The sequence below is a fragment of the Cervus canadensis genome, chromosome 3 (assembly GCF_019320065.1).
Source record: "Cervus canadensis isolate Bull #8, Minnesota chromosome 3, ASM1932006v1, whole genome shotgun sequence".
NCBI lineage: Eukaryota > Metazoa > Chordata > Mammalia > Artiodactyla > Cervidae > Cervus > Cervus canadensis.
In genome coordinates this window covers 68,060,987-68,079,647 of record NC_057388.1, presented here as the reverse complement: position 1 = coordinate 68,079,647, position 18,661 = coordinate 68,060,987, and the positions used below count along the sequence as shown (strand labels likewise).

The following is an 18,661-nucleotide window of genomic DNA, read 5'->3' as shown; positions in this document are numbered from 1 at the left end:
TCCAGACAGATATACACACACTTACATACGCACATCACTAACATCACCAGCAACAATAATATCTGCACTTAGAGCTCCTCTTTGCCGAACTTTCTGCAGGGAGCATATGATGCTAAAAGGAAAGCATACGGGCTTCTTCGAACTCAATTATTTCCTGAGAAAGAGAAACAACACAAACAATTAACTTCAGAATAACAGATTTTGGAAAGACTGTTTGTTGAAAACTGTTGGAAATTCAGAAACACATGGTTGATGATTGAGTGTTAAAATATTTATTAAATATGGGAATCCACTGCAAGATAATGGAAGTTCTTTCATGGAGCTGAAGGCCACATCCAATGGTAGGCCGAGTCAGTTCAACAAGAAGCTGAGGAAAGGAACTGATGATTATGACTGCTTTACAACGGGACCAAAAACAACAGAATGACAAAAAATAGAAAGAAGAGAAAGGGAAAACTGAGAACTGAGAATGACTAAAAGATTCATTAAAAGCTATATTAAAAACCACTGACTGGGGACATCTCTGGCTGTCGGTGGTTAAGACTTCCCCTTCCCATGCAGGGTGTGCCCTGGTCAGGGAGTTAAGATTCCACATGCTTCAAGGCCAAAAAACTAAAACAGGAGCAATACTGTGACAAATTCATTTAAAAATGATCCACATTAAAAAAAAATCTTTATAAAAAGACCCCACTGAACGTACACTTTCAAAGGATGAATTTTATGGTACACAAATTTTATTTCAATAAGGCTGTTATTAAAACACTATGTTGAAAACCAAGATTGTGGCCATAAACATATTTCAAATGCAGGAAAGGTATGGTCTTTCTTTTAGCAGCTGCTACTTTTTATAAAATTCTGGGGAGCCCTTTCTTCCTCAACTGTCTGTCCTCTTAGATTTTTGCCTTTTGAAGTTCTTCAGACAAAACATGTGTTTAAAATAATAAAATAAAACAAGCTATTAAAATGGGGCACCCTATTTTCTACTAAAGTTAAAAATACAGATTCCAACACTCAGCTTAGCTTGGGAACTCTGGTCCAACCTTTATCTCGCTGCCTGTTAATGTCTTCAAGTCGTGGTCTCCCTACCTTCCCTCACCTCCCAGCAGGGAGCAGTCCTTTGAGAATATAGACTATTGACTATGGAAAGAAGTGAAAGTGAAAGTCACTCAGTTGTGTCCGAATCTTTGCAACCCCATGGACTGTACAATACATGGAATTCTCCAGGCCAGAATACGGGAGTGGGCAGCCATTCCCTTCTCCAGAGTATCTTCCCAACCCAGGGATGGAACCCAGGTCTCCCGCATTGCAGGCAGATTCATGAGGGTTCAGCAAATGCAGAGATGCTTCTCATCCCAAAATAATGGAGCTGCATTGTTATTCATTTAATTGTAAGAAAACAAATTACACTGGATGTTTAACCATTATTATGTGGGAGGAGAAAGAGGGCAATGTTAACTTGCTTTGTTAAATTCCTGAAAAAAAAAATGCAGTGAGATCAGAGTGGGTACCCAGAATTAGCACGAGGGTCCAAACTGTTCCACCTCCTGGAAGGTTTGATGCAAATCACAGCTCTTGTGAAAACAATCGAAGAAATCCAGTGATTTGTGTTCCCAAGAAACTTGGCAGTTATTTACACCAAGAAATGATCATTATGGGAGCTAAAAAAAAAAAGAGAGAGAGTGCTAACATGTATAGAGCCCTTGTTGTGTTGTATTCAGTCATTCAGTCGTGTATGACTCTTCTGCGACCCTATGAACTGTAGCCCGCCAGGCTCCTCTGTCCATGGGATTCTCCAGGCAAGAATGCTGGAGTAGGTCACCATTTTCTCTTCTGGGGGATCTTTCTGACCCAGGGATTGAACCTGCATCTCCCGCACTGAGGGTAGATTTGTTACTGCTGAGCTACCAGCGAAGCCATGTATACAGTTCTTGTGTTTTGCTGTGCTGTGTTTAGTCGCATCTGACTCTCTGTGACCCCATGGACTGTAGCCCACCAGGCTCCTCTGTCCATGGGGATTCTCCAGGCAAGAATCCTGGAGTGGGTTGCCATGCCCTCCTCCAGGGGACCTTCCCAACCCAGGGATCGAACCCAGGTCTCCCGCATTGCGGGCTGATTCTTTACTGACTGAGCCACCAGGGAAGCCCCAAAATACTGAGGTGGGTAGCCTATCCCTTCTCCAGGGGATTTTCTGGTGACCCAGGAATCCAACTGAGGTCTCCTGCATTGCAAGCGGATTCTTCACCTGCTGTGCTACCAGCTCTTACTCTATGCCAAATGCTTAGCTACAAGCTTTATGCATATTACCTCCTTAAACCTCACAACATATGATGTGGGTGCTATTCTTATCCCTATTTTATTGATGTAAAAACTCAGGATTAGAGAAGTTAAGTGCAGCCAGTGGCAACGGTGGGCTTTGAATCCATGTGCTTAATTCCAGGTTCTCTAACTCAATCTCTATCCTATAATACTTTCTTAGAAGAAAATGGTTTATCAGGGAGTTATCTTACTAAAAATGAAGATTTATTCTGAAACTCTAGTAGACTCTGCAATAGTATAGTATAACACAACACAATCATGAAAAAAATAATTGACATGGATAACATCAAGAAAAATCTTTTAATCTATTACAACAAAAAATACCGTGAGAATGAATAGATAAGACCCAATATTTAAAGTGTCTGTAACAGAGATAACCAATAATAGGAAAAAAATCCATAACATACTTAAAATGCCTATAAATCAATAGGAAAGACATTTGAAAAATGGGGAAAGCCTATGATTAGGCCATTCAAAGGAAGAAATACAGATTACAAAAGGCTCTACCTCATGAATCATCAAGAAAATGGAAAGCAAAGTAATTAGACACTATTTAACACCAATAATATTGTTAGAAATTTTAAAGTCTTCTGATTCCAAATGATAAAGATGGGGATACACAGAAATTCTCATACATGGCAGATAGAGTATAAATTGGTATATCATTGTGAGATTTGTCTATATGTGCAGACATCAAAAATGGCAAACCCTAAGAACCAACAATTTCACTTCTAAATGTATGCCCTGCAGAAACACATGCACATGTATGTTTCAATGGCAGACACTACTTATACCATCAACAAATCAAGGTCAATCTATAAATGCCATTAATAGGACAATGAATACATAAATGAGGGTAGGCTTAAAAAAATGGAAAGAAAGATAGCAATAAAAAGAAGTGCATCATTTTACCTGTGTCAGGATAAGAGATTAAAAATCAAAGTTGAGAAGTGGCAAAAGGATATGTATGATACCAAATATATACATTTAAAAAATACAAAATAGTAATATACATACACTGTTTATGATTAAGCTTTTATATAGTATGAAAACAAAGCCAGAAAAGATGCCCACTAACTGCAAGATAATTCCTCTGGGAAGGAAAGGTATCACCTGCCTCTATAACGTTTATCTCTTTCAAAAAAAAAAAACCTACTAAATGTTGTTGACCCTGGGTGGTGAGTACAAGAGTGTTCGTCACATTAGTCTATCTACTTTTTAAAATATGTTTAAACTACTATAAGACACAAGATTTTTTTTTAAGACATAAGATTTTCAATTTTTTAAAAAGTAACAAAAGTTGTCTTGAGGAAATTTTCATGTGCCATATTTTATATTCATCAGTTTTCACTGGTGCCACACATAACAGCTCAGAGGTGAGTAACACAACCATAGATATGTCTTTAATACTGTTGCCAGGAAAACTACAAGAAACAAAAATTAGCAGCTGGAAGCTGCCAGGAGGCACTGGCATCTGTAAAGCCTTAACCAGAGCGGCCTCACAAGTGCCCCTGGGTTCCACTGTCTGGGCTCTGCAGGACAGATTTTTAAACTGTGGGTCAGATCTGACCCATTAGAGGACTAATCACTTTAGTGCACCACAGCCAGGATGTTTTAGAAAATGGCAAAGAGCAGAGTAGAAGGAAAAGCATGCACTGCGTGTGTCACAACACACTTGTATTGATCTTTGGTGCATGTCGTGTTTTCGCATGGTGATACAAAAACATCAACACAAATCTTCATGGCAGTATTATGCATAATTTCCCCAAAGTGGAAACAAGCCAAATCTCCCTCAAAGTGAATGGATAAATAATGAATATTATTCAACAATAAAAAGGATTAAGGTAAAAACACATGCTACAACATGGATAAACCTTGAAATCATTATGCTCAGTAAAAGAAGTGAGTCACAAAAGACCAGATAGTATATGACTCCATTTATTTGAAATGCATAGAACAGGCAAAGCTATAAAGGCAGAAAGTAGACTAGTGGTTGCCTAGGGCTTGGGGTGGAGATAGGCAGGGTGGGAGTTTGGCAAATGTATATGAGGTGGTGAAACTGTTTCATTCTGAGGTGATATTTAAGATTGATTACGGTGATGCCTGCATACTTGTTTGAGTATACTAAGAAACTCTAAATTGTACACTGTTGTTAAATGGGTGAATTCTATGGTATGCAAATTATGCTTGAATAATGGTCTTATAAATATATAATTCAAATATGAGTCATTTTGTTCCTGAGATTACACTGTATCAGCTGAAGACATGAAAACCGTTGAAGAGTTCGTTTTTGTGGGCCAGCATCTTGATCTTAGGCTTCTCTGGTGGCTCGGACAGTAAAGAATCTGCTTGTAATGCAGGAGACCAGGGTTCAATCCCTAGATCAGGAAGATCCCCTGGAGGAGGAAATGACAACCCACTCCAGTGTTCTTGCCTGGAGAATCCCATGGACAGAGGAGCCTGGCGGGCTACAGTCCAGGGGTCGCAAGAAATTGGACATAACTGAGTGACCAACACTTCTCAATCTTAACATTTTAATGTGGGACCCCTCACCAACACAAGCCCTTACTTTCTTTTCTGATCATAAATCTACTTTCAGGTCAATCTTTCATTCACACTAAGATATTAATGCTTGAAAGCATCTCAGAGTACCATCCCTCCCTAGGTCTCTACTTATTCCAAAGTTGCTATTCTTCAGTAGTGTTGTTTCTGATTTAAATCAAATGTGCAGATCTTTTAGAGCATGTAGATTTCATGGAGTAACAGTTACCATAAGAGTAGTATCTACTGTCTAAAAGACAAAGTAAATATTTTATGTTAACTTGTTAGTCCACAATAAGGAGGTAAAGATTTGTAAAAAATAAAAATAAAACAAAATATTAGATAAGAAATTATTGGAGGCTTAGCTATAGGGAGAAAAAAAAAGAGGATGTTGTCCTTGGTTCAAGAAAAAAATTCAATACTCCACCAACAAATATCATGAAAACTCCTTAGCTAAATATGTCATATGAGTTTAAAACTATCAAAAATACTATACATCACTTTCCCTGAAGACAGACATCACTGTCTTAAAGAAAATGCAGCTCCAGGCAGCAAATGGCAATCTGATGAACAAAGTCACACACAAAAGTTAAATAGCTTGGATTTATTTGTGTTTGGAGAGACAGGGCTTAGAAAATGACATGAATGAGTTTGTCACAGTGGTTAAAGCAGCTGAGAGACAACACGGCTGCTTTATATGGTAGAATATCAGCCTGCCCATTACTGTTCGAGTTCCCGCCCGCCACTTTCTCTAGCCTTCTTTCTGCTTATCCTCATGGCCCTGCCTTTCCTGATAAACCCGACCTCACTTGTGAAACAGGAGGGACAGCTACTGCAGCTGAAACTCTCAGAGCGATGGGATCCTCCCAGAACCTGGGCGTTCTATATATACAGGGGGACTCTGTTAGGCCAGGCAGACAAGAATGTACTTGGGAACTTCCCTGATGGTCCAGTGGATAAAACTGCGCTCCTAAGGCAGGGGGCCCAGGTTTGATCCCTGGTCAGGGAACTAGATCCCACATGCCACAACAAAAGATCCTTCATGCCACAATTAAGACCTACTGCGGCCAAATAAATGGAGGGAGGAAAAAGACTGTCGAGGGAAGAGGAAGAAAGAGGTCAGAGATAAATGTATAAATGTGGAAGGAGGCCTGTATTCCTCTCAAACTCCTCCCAACAAAAGATTTTAACAATCCAAAATAAAGAAATACTGTGATCGTTGGAAACACATCAGAAATACATGAAATCAGTCACATAAATGGTCACACCAGAACTCTTTTTCTGCATCTCTGAAACTGAAACAAAGGCAGATCATAAATGTTTGCTGAGCACCAACTATCTATCAAGCAGAGTGTTCAGCAGTGAGCAAATAATAGTGACCACAAATGATAAAGTTCCAGCCCAGCATTAGGTCCATCTCACGAGGACAAGTCCTCCCAGGTGGCGCTAGTGGTAAAGAATCCACCTACCAATGCAGGGGATACAGGAGACACAGGTTCTATCCCTGGCTTGAGAAGATCCCCTGGAGGAGGGCATGGCAACCCACTCCAGTATTCTTGCCTGAAGAATCCCATGGACAGAGAGGCCAGGCAGGCTACAGTCCATGGGGTGAAAAGAGTCAGACATGACTGAAGAGACTAAGTACGCATGCACCTTTTATTAACACACCCAAATGACCAGTACTCCAATACCACTGCACCAACACACACAAAATTCCTATAATTTTATGTCAAGCCTGTGAGGCAAGCCGAACGTTCAGGATACCTGTTAAAGTGCTTCATCACTGCACAATTCTGCATCATAATCCTGCAGCAATGGAGCAGTCAACCTCTCTGGAAGACTTCAAGAAATAACCGTTCAGCAAGCACGGAAGGTGGACCAGGCACATAACTCAGAGTTTAAGTTCACGGGATTATGAGCAGTGAGAACAAGGAGAATGGCTTTTGGAAGGTGACTATTCCAACAGCAAAGAGCAGAAGTGATACTCCATGCAATCCACACCCAAAGGAGAAAATGAATGAGGGGCAGTTTAAGGGAAACAAAAGAAACAAAAAGAAAGACCAGATAAAAAACAAACTTAAAGGTAAGTAGTAGAGTGAGAAGCTTGTTGAACTATAACACAGTTTGCAAATCCCAAAATAAGTCAGTCCAGCAACAAGCGACAGGGATGGTTCCCAACACTGAATATAAATAACCTTTCAGAGGCTTGTTTTTACTTCAGTTGCTAAGAGAAAACGAGGCACTTGACAGAAAGAAAGTAGGGGGGAAAATACAAAATAAACCAAGGGTCACAGGGAAAGTGAACAGAACAAGACCATGTTCACAGAAAAATGACAAATGGAAAGAGGCAGTGGGAATGTGATGAGCCTGCAGCAAGAGCTGAGAAAAGAAAAAAATGAGAGGAAAGGAAAGAAAAAATTGACCAGGGAAAACCTACTGTAACAACAAGGGTCTGGAGGCATAAGAAAGGAATAGACTCTCTACCTCATGGCAATAAATCCAGTTCTCATTTGCCTGTTGAGCACTTGCTACCTACAAGGCTCTGAGCTCAACACTGGGAAGAAATAAAAATGCAGATGAGTGTGCATGCCTTAACACCATGTTTTTCCTACAATTAAATTGAAATAATACTTATCCCATCACCCAAGGACAATTGCAAACTTCATGATTTCATAATCAGAACACTTAAAATAACACCCTAGACAACACATTAATCAATGACCTCAAGTAGATTTCATTAAGTTGGTTAAGTTTGAATGACTAGTACTATCCCTTCAATAATTATGAGAGAATACTGTCCATGCAAGATCAGTAAGAACTCTAAGGCCATCATGCTAAACTTACCTCAGAAACTAAATGAAATCAAAAATCACAGTATTGCAGGAACAATATTTTTCTCTCTTTTTTCCACTCTAGAGGACACTGAGAACCAGCAAAAGTTACTATACACCATGGTTTGAAATACCCTCATCTAGAGACTAGATGACTAGAGTCACTCATCCAGTCAGAAATGGCTTCAACTTTGGTGACAGCAATGAATACAACTTGAATTTCGCCCACCTTCTTATCAATCAATATCTGCAAAAGCTTTCAGGTACTTTTATGAGGAAATCAGTTTGAAAAATAGGAATGTACTATTTATAGCTAACCAAGCTGTATAAGATCCTAAAATGTAAGAACAATTTTGTGATCCTGAAACAAAACTTCCATGGTCTTCAATGATGTTTAAGTTTCTATATAGTCAATAAAACTCTTCCTAAGAAATGGCTTGATTATTTAGCACAATGGTAAATTTGTAAATGCATCTGTAAAAAAAGAAAACAAACAACTTCCCATTCTTCTTATTAAACACTTTCCTAAAGTTTTCTTCAGAAGCACATCAAAGTATTCCTAAACTATTACTAAACTGCAGGTGATAGCAAACTAATTGTGAAAATGAGCCAGTATTTATAGAAAATGGAGACTGACACCAAAATTATCCATCTCAAGAAGAACAAATTTTCCAAACTTCCACTAACAAGATTCTTCTATTATTAACATACATTTTGAACACATACCAAGTGCATGTAAAATAAGCCCATTGCTCCTTTCATACAAACTAAATATGATTTTTCAGAGCATCAACTCTTACATGAGTTAGGAAATCAATCTTTATGTAAGTATCATCTCTGACCCAGGAGAGGCACAGTCTGCAGTCTGAATTACATTAATGGGGAAGAGAAGAGGAGGAAGGAGTGGGGAGAGGAGTGAAGGGGGAAGAAGAGGGAAGAGAAGAAAGTAGCTCTTCCCCCTGAACCAAACATGCTCATGGGGGCATGGAAACAATCCCAGGGGTCCTCAGAGCAAGTCTGCCTAAAAAACACAAGGTTCTCTTTTAAAACATAAGAGTGGAGCCAACCACTGAAACCTTGTGGGCTAAGATTAAAACCTTAGAAAGGTCCTCAGACTTCTTCAGGTCTCTTTCTCTAGTTGAGCCAGGAGGATGCTGGACTCAGCTGACACAGTGGACCCAGTATCTTCTCTCTAGATCTGATATTTTTAATTTTCCTGAATCTCACCTTCCACCACCCTTATACCCACAGTCTGTTCCTGTCCACGTTCTGATCTCTCAAGATCACTCTTCTGCCAACTTCTCTTACTTTAGCCTCTCCTAGATCGCTACTGCCCCGTATAACCTTGACTGCTCTGGATCCATAGGTAGGTTCTAAGCCAGACTCCTCACAGGATATTCCAAAGGCACTAAAAACCCATGAGGGAATTCAGGGACATCAGGTCTGTGAAGCGGCATTTCCCTCTGCAGCATCTTGCTAATCTAATCCAAAGAAAGAGAAACCATTGATCCCAGAGCTTAAGCTCTGACCAGGTGTAGCAATTGGTGTGTACCAGCCTGATACTAATGTCCTGACCTCAATTTCTCACAAACAAGCCTGCTTAAAAGGCAAACTGAAAAAAAAAAGTATATAAGAATAGAAATTGACCAACCAGAAGGGAAAGCTAGAGACATAAGTCCATGCCAGTCAGAATAAGTGGTTGAAAAGAACTGTCCACCCATTCTACTTCCCTATGTAGAAAAATTTTGTTCATTTATTTTTATTAGTTGGAGGTTAATTACTTTACAATATTGTAGTGGTTTTTGCCATACATTGACCTGAATCAGCCATGGATTTACATGTGATCCCCATCCCGATCCCCCCTCCCGCCTCCCTCCCCATCCCATCCCTCTGGGTCTTCCCAGTGCACCAGCCCTGAGCACTGGTCTCATGTACAGTATACTAATGCATATATATGGAACTTACATAGAAAATTTTAAAACGACTTGTAAAATGTGAGCTCTTGAGGCCGAGTTTCAGGAAAGTATCATTGATTTCCCATCTTCAAAGAGTCATCTAATGTTCTTTTACTCGGGACAAAAGAAAAAATGCAGCAAAGGGGCAACTATTGCTAACTGCTAAAATCTCCTGATAAAAAATTAATTTTTAAAAAGGATAAAAAAATGTTGAAGATAATGGCAACCCACTCCAGTATTCTTGCCTGAAAAATCCCATGGGCAGAGGAGCCTGGTGGGCTACAATCCATAGGGTCGAAAATAGTTGGACATAACTGAGCGACTAAGCACGAACCCTTACAGATGAATATAACTCTGAAATATCCCTTCAATACAAACAACAAATAGATGGTGAGACAGGGTGCGGCAGAGGGAAAGAAGGATTAAACTTTTTCCTTCTCTGTTCAGCTTTAGAACTGCTGATATTTCTGGATCATAGTACTAAATTTTAAATTTTATTTTCAAAATAAATTTATATATAATAGTCTGCTCTGGGGAAAACAGATTTCTGTCTTAAAAGCAACTCAAAAGGTAAAATGAAGAAGGACACCTAGAACTTTAAAATCAGTTTTTCTATATGATGTCTTCATATTTTTTGAAATATAGCATTTTATACTCCATTTGTGTCAAATAGTTATAATCATCAAAGGAGCTGTACATTCAATATTTGAAAACACAAAAAATTATTCATGCATTTATTCATTTGGAACACAACTGTATTCCAAAAAAGAGTTCAGCTTGTTTTATGTGGATAATTACAAGAAAAAAATTTCAAGTGGATGAGAAAACCAGGGGAGAAAGAAAACTCACTAATTCAATAAATATTTACTAAGCATCAACTCTGTGCCAGTCACTGCTCTAGGCAGTGAAGATGTGTGGTAACCAAACAGAGAAGATCACTATTCTTGTGTCTTTTACAGTTTGATGATGGCATAGTGAAAGAAAGACAATAAACAAGTCAGTTGTTAAAAGGAATGTCAAGTGCTAGGAAGGAAAAAAGAGTATTAGTGACAAGGAGGGGAGTGGAATAGGACTACTTTTAAAAAGTGAACAAATGAAACCTCTTGAGATCACATTTTTAAAGCCTAATATTTACTTCGATCTAAATCTAACATGCACTTGAAAATGTGCACAGATATGAATTCCCAGATTAATAAGTAACCATGAGTGAAGAGGATTTCAGATGACTTTTGCGTTGAAATGGGGATGATGAGCAGGAACAGGACAATGAACTAGGAATGAAGCTACTATGAAAACTCATGCTAAGATTTCTCCTCTGGAAGAGAGCACAACTCTCCTGGAAACTTTTGGCATCCACATTAAGGAAGGAAACAAAAGTATAAGACAAATCTCTCCTCTTGGTCCTGATGAGAAACCACGCTTAATGTTCTCCACGATTTCAGTGAAATCATGTAACTGGTTTTGCAGGAATATTTCTTACAATATTCCTTCAAATTATCCTTTAGAAAAAGCCGGGAAACTGAAGTAGTCAGGGGAGTGACGAGAAAGTGTAAGCTGCTCAGTAATGTCCAACTCTTTGCAACCCATGGACTGTAGCCCACCAGGCTCCTCTGTCCATGGAATTCTGCAGACAAGAACACTGGAGTAGATTGCCATTCCCTTCCCCAGGGGATCTTCCCGACCCAGGGATCGAACTCAGATCTCCTGCTGATACCAATTCAAATACCAAGCTCCCTTTGTGACTAACTGAAATCCAAAGAGATTTATGAAAAAATAACTTAAATCTTGAGAATACAAAGAGCTCCTCAGCTCTGGGTGCAAACTGGAAGCCCCTGGAAACTTAAAAAAAAAAACAAAAAAAAAACTCCCACCCTAGAATCTCTGGAGGTGAGGCCAGTGCCCTACAAAAGAACAGATGATAATTCTCCATAAATAGCTTCTGTTACATGAATTTCTGACAGATAAAACTCCAACAAGTACTCAGAGTGCAGATGTTCTCTGCTGCTATTCAGATGCACATGCAGATATTTCCTTGTGGTTAAAAGAATATCTGAAGTAGGATTTCCCTGGTGGTCCAGTGGTTGGGACTCCAAGCTTCCACTGCAAGGGGAATGGATTCAATCTCTGGTTGGGAACTAGGATCCTGTACCTCACAACATGGTCAAAATAAATAAATGTTTTAAATGTTTTAAAAAAAATCTGAGGTAGAAGTAGAAATCGTAACCATTTCTAGAAATGAAAACCTGTAACAAGTCCTAAACATGACATCAAGTCACCCCTAAATGAAGTTAGCAAGGGAGGAGATCAGGGTAGGGTAGGAGATCAGGTAGGAGATCAGGTAGATAGGAGATAATGTCAAGAGTTTTCAAGAAATGTTACATTTGTTCCAACTCATAGATAAATGGGTAACCATATATTAAATAAGAAGCAAACATTATAAAAGGGTTATTTTATGTTAATCTCTAACATTTTCTTTGAGAATTCTTAACCCAGTTCTACTACTTATCAGTTGTATAAACTTGGGCTGATTAATTAGCTTCCTTAAGCCTCGGTTTCCTCATCTATAAAATGGGTATAATCATGCCTACCTTATAATGAGGGATAACACTTGTAAATCACTCAGCACAGTGCCTGACATAAATAGTAAATATTAATTCTTATTTTTCAGCTCTTTCCCTCAGTATTTGCTTTCTAATGCTTTTATTACCTAAGTGAACATATCCAGCTAAATGTTCACAGAAGCTATCATTTTGGTTATTATTGATTATGTATCTCTTTGAGCTGAATACTTTGACATTTGGGACTCTGGAGTTATTTGTTCTATGAAGACATGAAAGATATTTTAAATCTTTTCATTTGAAACAGTACACACAAATATGGATTTCTATTGAGCATTTCATGTTTCTGCTTTATAAAGCTTAGACCACAAAAGAGCATATATAATTTTGGTATTGACGATTGGATACTGAAATCTTTGATTTACAAAGAAAGATTAGATCAATGTGCACATCCAGTTTGAAAACAAAACACACATCCTTTGAGAGGTGTTGTTCACCTTTTAAATGTTAAATATCTTTATATATTCCATCCCATTCTCAAGGTAGGAGAAATGAATCGTTTCTACTATTTTCTGCAAGTTACTTCACTACTACACAACTTTTTTAAGATATTTTCAAGTGCTGCAAGAAATATATAGCTCCAGGGGAATGGATGTAAGAAATCATTGATCCCAGCACCACTGAATGATATCTAAGGAAATGTTGATGACCTCCTGCACAAAGGCCAGTTTAGCACAATGCTTCAGCACACAGGCAGTGCAGTGGACTGAAGAGACTGCGTTCAAAAACCCTCTCAACTATCTACCAGCTTTGTAATTTTGCAGTTAAATATTACCTGTCACATGACTCTTGTGAGGATGCAATGAGTTGTATAGGTCACAAGTACTCAGAAAACTGTTTGGCACATAAAAAGTAGCCACATACGTTACTGTTTAGTAAATATTATTAAATATTTTAGAGTATTCTGTAACATGACAACACTGTATAAGTATTTATCTCTTCCTGATTTCTCTTTCCTTCCTCCCTCTCGCCATTCATCTCAAGGTGTTTTCCTTTTCTTGAGTCCTCCCCCACTATTTAATAATATCTTTTTCCCTTTGGGGTTTATCCATAATCCTTAATGGTGGATGTGGCAATATCTGGACCCCGATGGAGTTAAAGAGTACTACTAACCCTATGTGACAAGAAAGCAGGCCTTCCTCCATGTACTTTTAGAAGAGGCTTTCATCATTAAAAATGACAGAACACTTGGCATTCATTAAAATAAGAGAAAGCAAATAAAACTTAAGGACAATTTTTATCACCCCATAAGCTCTTAGAATTGGTCACAGTTTTCCATGTGTAACTGTAAAGAAGTGATGAAAGACAACATTCTTTTGTACACGGTAAAACCACTGGGCAGAATTTCAAAGATTCCCAAAAGAAATAAATACAAATTGGGATCTCATAGACTGAAAACAAGATGTAAGAATACTCCTACAATTTTAAATTTTATTTTCTCTTAATTATGTAATTGTAAGAGAAGGTTGGTGGGAAAATAAAAATGACTCCTTCCTGTTTATCACAGTGGAACAAATTTTTGACTGGTTGCACAGTTTTATCAATATTGAGCTATTTAGGTTTAACAAATGCACATTAAGGGGAAAAAAAGATGTTTGTCCTATACTTGCAAAATATTTCTAAAGCTGTAATTCCTAGGAGCCCTTTTTATCCAGGAAAGCAGTACTGCAGACGACGGACGGTCACACTGACGCAGTGTTCCCAAGTGAAACAACCCAATTTTTGGTGCAGCTCATGCATGCTTAGGCATATAGATAATTATGTTCATAAAAACAGTGCACAGCTATCTCTTGCCATCCTGTGTCCATCTTGCATTTCCCCATTCATTACTGATTATCAAAACTATAATAAATGGTAGGTCTATGTTCTCGACACTTGACCACTTGAGAGGCTTACAAACCCTTTCCAGGGAATGAGATAGAAAACAAGTAGCCTGTCTATTCACTGACAAAGACTTTTGATAAAAAGAAATTCTGCTACTCGTAGCAAAAGCAATTACTGTTGCCAAACAAATTATTGAAAATATATGGGGTGGCCACACAGCAAAACAAACCACCAAATAACCTATCTTTGATGCTATGCTAAATCTATCATGCTTGGCTTGCAAAAAAAAAAAAAGAAAAAAAAAAGAGTACCCAGGAAGGTGCTTGCTCTTTATAATAGCAATTACGTGACCATCGGTTTCAAACCAATAGCAGGACTCCGTAGGTGATACCTTGCCTATATGGGTGTTCTGTTAAAATATATTTTATCCTATTATCTGCAACATACAATTTTTTTCAGCACAAGTAATTTTGAGTCAGATGAAAGAAGACTGCATACTTTGAATAGTCCAGTTCTGTGTGCTCTTTTACAGAACTGAAACTACTTCAGATCAGGAAGACAATCTTGAGGAGAGCAAGGTTACCCACAATCAAATACAATTCCTTTGACTACCATTTCTAGAACTTCATGGTACAATAAGCTTTCAGTATGGGTCAGTCATCTGATTCAGGATGAAAATAAAAGTATACATTCAAGTAACTGGCCATACAGTAATGGACTTATACCAACAGAATTAATTATTTCACACCTATCAAATTTCTAGTATTTCCACAGAACTAAAATAAATTTTCCAAAAATTTAAAATGTGCAGTTCCAGTTTGGGATGAAAACTGAAGTAAGGACACAGTAAAAGTAAAATTAAGGTGTTTTATACCATCATAGTTCTTGTGAGCTTTCTCAAACATTAAGTAAAACATTCCTGGTTTCCTTACTCTAGATCAATGACTCTATCTTACCAGGTAAGAAGTGATTCTTCAATTAGGTTAGATGACCAATAAGATTTCTTTCATCTTTATAATCATTAAGATTCCATTTAGTTATGTAAACTTGAGTAATTTGTAACTTACTTCTGGGAAAGTGTTAAGTTCTGGTAATTAGGGCACCATTTTGCATTAAAGTGATGTCATAAAATTTCTAAATAGTACTCAAGCAGCTTAAGGGAGTTAATGTTATTTAACAAAACTCATATAGTGCTTGTAGAACATGCAGAACTGTTCTGAGTACTACATAAATATTAACTCATTTATACTAAGCAGCTAAGTATACTTAGTAACTAAGTTCTTATGAAGCTTAATGAATATGTGAATTGGCATTGAACAATGAATTAAAGTGAACAACCACATTCACTCAGCCTTTGAAATTAACATTATTCATTTCTAACAATTAGGGTTATACCATAACAACACGATAGTATAGGTAACCCTAGTAGGTTACCTATAGTAACTCTAGCAGGTTACCTATATGTAGGTCGATAACTCTACTTACTGAAATCCTTGAACTGCTTTCAGGAGAAGCCCAAATTCCTCAGCAAGTCATGGAAGTACTGCAGCGTCTATTTTCTGGTTTGTTTCTTCTGTCCCTTAAATCTTAACTATTTGCAGTCAAAAATGCATCTAATTTCACATGTCTGTGTACCTGCTGACCCTTCGTTTGATAAGACCACCCCTTCCCTATAATTTGGTGAGTTCTTACCAACCCTCAAAACACAGTTCAGATGGTGCCTCCCCTTGAGAGCCCACCCTGACTGCTCAGCTAGGTTAAGCACTGTCTTCTCTGTTTCCACATCTCTCTGTGATCACCTCCAGAAAATCACACACAAGGACACAGTGTAACTACCTATCTATTCATTCATCTTCCTACTTGTCTGTAAACTCCTTAAAGGCTAGAACTGAGTCTTTTACCTCTAAATCCCCAGGGTCTTACCAAAAAAAATGGTATACAGCATGAACTCAAGTATATAAATGTCTTTTAAAGAAACAAATCAGTATATACCTCTGTAAGCTGACAGAAAGCATCCTAATTTTATTATTAGAAAGGAAGTTGCTAAACATACTTATGAGTATAAATTACATCCATTTAATCACCAAAGAAATAACAAGGTCCATACATAATTAACTTATGTTTTTGGATTCAATGAACAGTTCTCAATGAAATCAGAAATGACACATTGCAGGACCACTCTTTAGTTTCCTAACTGGAGGAAGTGTTGGCATATGGCAACTAAGTCTTTACAACTCTGCCAGATTCAGCCCTACTAGTCAGTGATCACTAACTGGAGCTGAGGAACATAATAAACTGCTGTAGCTCCCCAGAGACCCAGCACCCAAACACGTGCACTATTTGTATCTCACCAGGTGCCGGCATGGAGATAACTGCCTGTCATAATTACAGCACCTTCACTCTCATTTCTGACTTGAATGAATAAACTACTCATGCTGCTGTTTAAGCTGCTGCTGCTGCTGCTAAGTCGCTTCAGTCGTGTCCGACTCTATGAGACCCCATAGACGGCAGCCCACCAGGCTCCCCCGTCCCTGGGATTCTCCAGGCAAGAACAATGAAGTGGGTTGCCATTTCCTTCTCCAATGCATGAAAGTGAAAAGTGAAAGTGAAGTCGCTCAGTCGAGTCTGACTCGTCGCGACCCCATGGACTGCAGCCTACCAGGCTCCTCCGTCCATGAAATTTTCCAGGCAAGAACACTGGAGTGGGTTGCCATTGCCTTCTCTGGTTGTTTAAGCTAAGTCCTACCAATTCATTCACACCTCTCCAAAAGTGAGGGCATTTGGTGGTCATGGTCATTCTTCTCAACGGTGAGGTTTATCCTTGTAGGATATAAAAGCTGCACAGGCCCCAAGTGCCTTCTGCCCCAAGTGGAGAGATCTATGAAGCAAAAATCCCCCACAAAAGTGGTATTCCAGAAATGGGAAGAAAAAGGAGGGCTGGCCTGTTGTCCGAGAATAGCAGTCTTTCACCGACACAGAGAAGGGCAGAGGGTACCTAAAGACATCACCAGCATGAGGCAGAGGCTCCAGGAGTCTCCGGGTTCAATCCTGCAGTTTTCTTTTTCTCCATCTCTACTTTCTTCCTCTCTGATTTGTTTTAAAGCACTGTGATTTGTTTTAAAACAATGTCTATATCAGCAAAAATTTGGCTTGTGGAAGACTCTACTGGATGAGAGACCCCATATCTTCAATGAATCAGTTGTATGGAAAAAAGAAAGAAAAAGGATGAGGGAAATCATGCATTAAAGAGGCTTTAAAAAAATGAATTGCAGTTTATAAACATTATCTGGATCCTGGTTCAAACAAACTTAAATATATATAATATTTATATGTCTATTTTATATATTTATATATAATACATTGACATATTAGTATATATTAGCTATGATAGTATCATGATTACATTTTCTAAAAAATCCTTGTCTTTTAGAGGTGCATAGTTAAATTTTTTTATGAAATGTTTCAAAATAATACAGAAAGGAAAAGAAAATAGGATGTATATAAAATGAGATTGGCTATGAGTTGCTAATTGCTGAAGCTCAGAGTTCATGATAATAGTCTGTCTACTTTTGTGTATGTGTGTTCGAAATTTTTTGTAATAAAAGTTGCAAATGAGTGTGAGAATATTCCTCTACAGAAGTAATTCTAACAGTGTCCGATGCTTCTTCAGTTTTACTATGGAAGCAAATTATAATGGAAAACTTTGGTGCTCAGTTGTGTCTGACTCTTTGTGACCCCATGGACTGTAGCCTACCAGGCTCCTCTGTCCATGGGGTTTTCTGCTCCAGGGGATCTTCCTGACCCAGGGATCGAACCCAGGTCTCCAGCATTGCAGACAGATGCTTTACCGTCTGAGCCACCAGGGAAGCCCCATAATGGAAATGGTATTTACCAAACATCAATTCAAATGATGGGATCCTTCACTAAAACTTGACATATTAAATTTTCTATTATAATAATCTAATTGATGGATATTACTATAGCACTTTAATTTCTATCATGTTAACATTTTAACAAAATTAAGTACTTGGCTACAAATAAGGGGTATTTTTCTATGTTCACATATTTTACACTTATAATAAATTACTATGATTATCACATCAAGACACATCTTAAAATATTAAGAATATATTTAGACATGTAAAAATATTCAGCGTACTTTAGTGAAGTGTGCAAAATTTTCAACTACATGAACATGTTCTATCTGAAATGTACTTACAGGTGGATGAACTGGTTGCCAGGTCGATATATGTAAATTTTAAAAAATGCTTACAGAGCCCCAAAATATTTACTTAAACAGTAAGTTCAAAAAAGAATTTTCAAGCATATCTGTGAATGTGTGATATTGACCTAAACATGGTAAACGGTAGTTAGGTTTTTATTTTATTTTATAAATGCCCCCAAAGCCACACTGCCCTAATTACACCAAGAGGACTACTATCAATAAAGAAAGGGGAGAAGGGGATGTCTTTTTTGAAAGGTGGAGTTGAATGGGTCCATCTCCGATGTCCACAAATTGAGTGAGCTGAGAACCTTGTAGTTGAGCTTAATTTTAAGGTTTAAGTTTAAGCAGGGA

General features: G+C 38.1%; 1 protein-coding gene across 14 annotated transcripts in view; it reads right to left on the bottom strand.

The window, feature by feature from the left end:
* The window catches only part of ADAM22 (ADAM metallopeptidase domain 22), a 225,008-nt gene that overhangs the window by 204,926 nt on the left and 1,421 nt on the right, over window positions 1-18,661 (bottom strand). The window lies entirely within an intron of this gene.